We start from the raw sequence: 6,000 nt of genomic DNA on the forward strand, positions 1-6,000 counted from the left end.
GGTGGTGTGCAGAATCAGCTGTCATGATCAGGCTCCTACAGGAGCGCTGGAGAGAGCAAGGCAGAGGTATAGCACTTCTTTGCACACTTACCTTGAATCAAGCTGGGCTTACTTATGCTCTGGGACCTATGGTGGTAAGACCCTCAGCTGTCTGAAGCTGAGAAAACAATCTTTGCTCCTTGAACTACCAGCACAGGAGAGGTTTCCAACTTTAAATAAGCTAGTTAGTTAGCAGTTAGTTTAATTTAGTTAGTACTAAATTGGAGTAGACTGCATATACTGTGCTTGTAGGCAAGGCTGCTGTTTTCAAAAACTGGTCATGGCTACAGCAAGCTCTAGTTCTGTGTGTTTCCCTGCTGGTGGCCCCAGCACAATGGTTTTCCTTTTCATCTTCAGCAACAAATATGGACTGCTTAACCATAATCTGTATTTACTTGAAATTAATAGAATGTGGTGAGTTTAGACCTTAATGCAGGTCATTGGTTCAGTTTTAAATGATTAGGTGTTTAAATAATAGACTCCATACTAAAATGATATCAGCAAAAGGGATATAGTTTGTTTTGTTTAATTGAAAAAAATTATAGATTTGTATTTACCCTGTTATCTTTATCTTTTATTATTCCAAAGAGATCTTGAAGAGAGGTTCTATCTCACCTTTAACTGTGCTCTTGCAATCTTGTAATTAGCCAAACCAGTAATTTATGTTTCCGTTGAAAGCAGGTGAGATGTAATTAACTCATGTATTGACTCCATGTCTTTGCAGGTCTTTCATTTTCAGAAAGTATCTGCACTAACATTTTGTTTTTAAATTTCAGACTCTTCAAAACTCATGAGCTTCTACAGGAAAGCCAGTGCTCTCAGCACCGTATGGGAGTGCTTGATGCCTTGCAGAACTAAGTCCCAGGATTTTGATCCTGTACACATTGAAGTCATTGGCTGTATTCACACTAACTTCAACGTGGCAGTTGGAATCCTGGGGTAGCAGGATTATTTCTCCCACTGATCTACTGGTCCTAGGTTTTAGGATATTTCCCCATTCTGCCATGCACATCCAGAAGTTGTTTACTTGTCCGCGTGTGCTTTTGGCAGTCTGTATTCCTAGGTGACCTATTTTTGCAATAATCAAATGCTTAGGCCTGCAGAGGGGTTTTATTGGTCCTAGCTGGGCTGGTGTGCTGACACCACTGCAGTGAGAGTGCTCACGGTCAATGACAGTGCAAGTCCTGGCTAAGCAAACTCATTTCCCGCCGACTCTGCAGAAGCTCCTATATCAACCACTTACTAGCAGCGTGTTCTCGAGAGGGTGGGCTCATACTGGCACATTTTCTATTAACAGAACCGACTCCAAGGCTAACGAGCAAGCACGGCCAGTGTAGTGATGGAAGAGAGGAGTTGCTGTGCAGAGCACACTACTAAAGGAACAAGGACACTCTCCTTTTGTCCTATTAAGTTGGTACTGAATCACATGTAACTCATGGTTTCCTCTGTAGTTTCATCTCACTCAGGTAAAAATTTTAAGGGTGTGACAGATCAGCAGAAGTCAGGTGAGACTGGGTAGAAGGGGAGGAGTTGCTCTCATTTAGATTTTATTTTCCAAAACAAAGTTGGTCACACCTCTAATAGCTAGACTCAGCTGTGTTTTCAGGTAGTCTTAATAATAGGTTGCTAGAGTGCTTAGCTTGTTCAATCCATTCAGTAATTAGAGCCAGCGCCGAAGTCATAAAATTGAGTGTGGGGTGAGGTCTTAATGAACATAGTCATTTGGCTGCAAGTACAGCTCTGTACAGCTTCCTCATGTTTGGCTTCCTCTTGGATGGAACAGGGCCATCATCAAACAGGGCAAGTATATGAAGCAGCCGAGGACAAAAAATGAGCATTTAAGTGACCATCAATAAGACTGTGTCAGCCATGCAGGTTGAGGAAAGCAGAACCAGCAATACTCAGGCTGGATTAATTATTTTTTAAAGTCTCAAAGTGCTGAGAACTTTGTGTTTTTATTCAATATTAAGGCTGATACCTCCAGCAATATCCACATGCTGAGGCAACATTTTTAATGACTTGGAGAAAGAATCTGTCTACCGAATCACCAATATCCAAACTTGAAGAAACTAAATGTTTTTTTGAAATCTGAATATAATTAAGCATAGTCTTGTTCTTTTCCTTAGGCGTGAAATGACCACAGATGATGTGACTCCACTTATATAACAGTAAAAAATCTACTTGTTTTAGTTTCCTACCAGAGAATCTGACATCTGCGTCCTGCAAGAGTATGCTGTTTACAAGGAATGAGAAAGGGATAAAACAAACGACTAGAAGAAATGTTTATACACATAACTATACTAAATAAGAAGACAACATTTCTGCTCATAAAGTTCCTAAACTAGAAGTCGCTAGAAACTGGGAAAACATTCTGGAGGGCAAACCGTGCAAGCTTGTGCTGTTCTTAACCCATTGACAACTCATTGCTCGTTGTCAGATACTGGGCTAGCTAGATCTTTGATGTGATCGAGGATGGCTGTCTTCTGCATGTTGCTTATCTTCTCTGAACACCACAAGCAGTTGCATCAGATTAGAAGAATAGACAGTGGGTGTACCAGGCTGTTCCAAAAATATTTAATAAAATAAACAGGTAAGCATTGTATGACGACATGACTAATGCGAGAAGAACAGAGAATGGAAATTCAAGGAAAGGCAAAAATGTTTACTTGTAGAAAATATGTATTTCCCAAGATCCAGAAAATTCCCCAGGGATGAATGCCATTTAAGTTCAAAAGTAGTCTGAGAAGCAGGTTAGAAAATGCTGTAAAAGAAACGCTCTCACATTTTCATCTGTTCACCTGCTAACCTTTTCTTTACAACATCTGTTATAAGAGGCACTTTGCAAATACTTTGGTTTTTTGTTACAGCAGAAATCATTCTGTTCAGATGCTGACTTGTCTGTTTTCCAAGCAGAGATATGCCAGAACATAAGCAGAGTCATAGGGATTACCCAATATTTGCCTGCTTTAATGTTGGCAGTAACTGCTGGCAAAGGGGAAAACACCTTTTCTGGCTATGTAGGCTACTTTCATCATATCTGCCAGATTGGGAGTAGCTATGGAGGTGTAGAACAGCTATAGCGATCCAGAAAGAAGGACCCTGAGGCCTTCAGCTTAAGCTCTGGTTCTATGCTTAAGCCTATGTTAGTCTGGAGTAGATCCCATTACACTGATCTAATTTTAAACAAGTTTACATGAAATTTAAGTATTGAACGTATTAGGGAGTTATGCTGTATTCTCTGCTATACTAAATGGATATTGCTCTCTTAACTTTGGTGGAATCAAAACACTTTCCAGTGGATGAAGATAGGAAAATAAGAGCTGGATCCAGAACTTTTCACCTCCAAGTTATAAAACTCACCATGAAAGACATTCCATTGACTTGCCAATGATAAGTGTTATCGACATTAAAGTGGCAGCTTTTACCATCACAGTGGCATCAGGCTGACTTACCTCTCCTTCCAGTTGGTGATTCCTTCTAGAATAAGACTAAAGAAGTAATTCAGGCAAGCTTTCTCTATCTGGTGTGCATATTACGAGGCCAGAGGACTGCAGTCACACTGCAGGTGCTGAATTTAGTTATATACCGACAAAAAATATGGACTATGACAGCTGAACTCTGCTAAAATGCTAATTCAGAACTGGCCTCCTGTTAATTTTTTGCTGGCGTGATTACATAGCTTGGAAGAGCTGAGAAAGGCCGTAAGCTTTATAGTTATGACAAATTGCAAACCAGCTGGAAATAAATGGCAGAAAGGGACTCACTTTGTTGCGATGTCTGTCTTCAGTTGCAAGCAAAGCTGACTTGATGGCTCTGGTGCTATTGTCATTCGGACTTACCTTTGATTAAGGCTTGTGGAACCTCAGGAGCCCTGGAACACTGTTTTATACCTATTTGATAGCTGCCTGGAGTTCCTTGTTAAGTAATCCGGCTGCGAGCATGTACAACGCTGTTCTGCTTCTCTTAATGTTTCAGAGGAGAAAGAATTTAGGATTTTCCCATTCCGCATGATAACAGTGGCAGAGATGTTTGTCTAGCACCCTACCTGTTAACTGGGCATTGTCACAGGGTGTGAGAATTAAAAATGTCCACTGATGATAACCACAACAGCTTCTCTTTTAGGTGTCTCCTTCTCTCTGCCTCTCCCCTGAGCCTCAGCAGACCTCACCAGGAGGCTGGGACCTGGGCCTGGGGGCCTTTGCTGCCTTTTGGAGGCTGCAGCACAAGACATTGTTATGGGTCTGCTCATGATCCTCCTTCCCTCCTGAGGCTCAGGAGTTTCTGTTCTGGCACTGCTCCCTCCTCTGGAAAACCTCTGCCTCCACTACCCACTTGGAGTCAGGGGCTCCCTCCCACTCCCACTCCCATCTGGTGCAGCCCCTGACCGACCCCACAGACACTCTGCTCTGAACTGGCACTTTTCTGGGGACACAGAGGCACTCTGCCCGTTGGGGAAAGGAGGTGAGATGGAGCGTGGCTGCTTCCCAGCCTTCCTCCTCTCCACGGCCACAGCGGTGGAGCTGCGTGGGCAGTGACCGCCGGCCGGGAGCGGGAGAGACAGGGCAGTTCAGTGCAGTGTGGTGATGCAAGGTGGTGCAGGGAAGGCACAAGACTGATCTTGCTGGTCTGGTGGATGCTGTGGCACTGTGGAAATATAAAGTTCATACGTAATTCATAAATGTCATACATTAGCACTGTTAGTGCCATTTACATTTATGGCTGTGATACTGTAGGGGTGCTGCATGTAGCCTCTTGTTAGCTTATACATGGAAACATGATATAGTAACAGAAAACCTGTTGGTATTTCCTGCCATTGTTGGTAAAGGCACCTAAAAAAGGAAAATACACTTTAAGTGAGAGGAACAGAGTAGTGAGTGACTCTGAACCTGTGCTGGAGCTATTGGAACCTTTGCCTTGAACTGCCAGTGCAGGTGGCAACGCACAGGCGGGAGAAGGGATGTCAGCGTTTGTTTGTTTTCTCAGTGGTGAAAAACAGAGGGTTGGGCTGATTGCTTCACCTCTTCAGCATGCAGGGAGTCATGGCTGCACCGACACACCTCCACCTTTCACTCATGTGGCTGCAAACCCTACAGTCACTCAAGTCTGCATCTATTACTCTACTAGCTAAAAACCTACAAAGTATCAGTTACATTTTGTCACCCCATTTTTCATTTCAGTCTACTTGTAAGGATGGCTGAGAAATTATCTTCTGCTTCGATTTCCCTATGCTGTTGCTGGAATTAATTGTTTCTTGTGGGGAATGTAATGAAAATACAGTATGATAGTAATATGTTTCTGGCATGATTCGTGGTTACTAGTGGAAATATTTAATGATCTTTTTGTATACATAGAGTAATTGCTTCTTCTGTATTACAATAATAGGTTGCAATATAATTACACTCTAGTTCTTCTTCATATGAGAAATGGGGACATGAGTGGTACAGAATTGGAAAAGCAGAATGTCCCTCATATCTTTTCAATATTCATCTACTCACTTGAGATTCTGCAGTCTTTTGAATAACACTAGACTTTTATAACCAAAACGATTGTGCAGCCTTAAGATAAACAATTCATAAGATAGCTAAAGTTCATTTTCATAACAAAACTAGGCATTAAGCAGTTATTCCTAAGGCTTTCCCTAAAGGTAAAGACTCCAAGGAATGCAATACGTTGCAGATAAATCCTCCTAATATAAAGCAATTTATTCTCAGTTACACATTGATGAGCAACACTCACTTTTCTCTAATAAACTTCTGCTGGAACCTGGCTGCTGCTGAAAAAGCCTATCTCTTTGAACAAAAGAGTCCCCACCTTGTGAGAGCTCATTACCCGTATGATAATACTGTTCATTTCTCTTGCACAATTCATTGGAGGGGCAGCAGGCTCCTTGCAAACATCTAATAAGGTCTTGCACCATCCCTGGGCCACAAGTATTCATTTACCCATTTTACAGTTATGGAA

Source organism: Phalacrocorax carbo, chromosome 2 (assembly GCF_963921805.1).
Source record: "Phalacrocorax carbo chromosome 2, bPhaCar2.1, whole genome shotgun sequence".
NCBI classification, from domain to species: domain Eukaryota; kingdom Metazoa; phylum Chordata; class Aves; order Suliformes; family Phalacrocoracidae; genus Phalacrocorax; species Phalacrocorax carbo.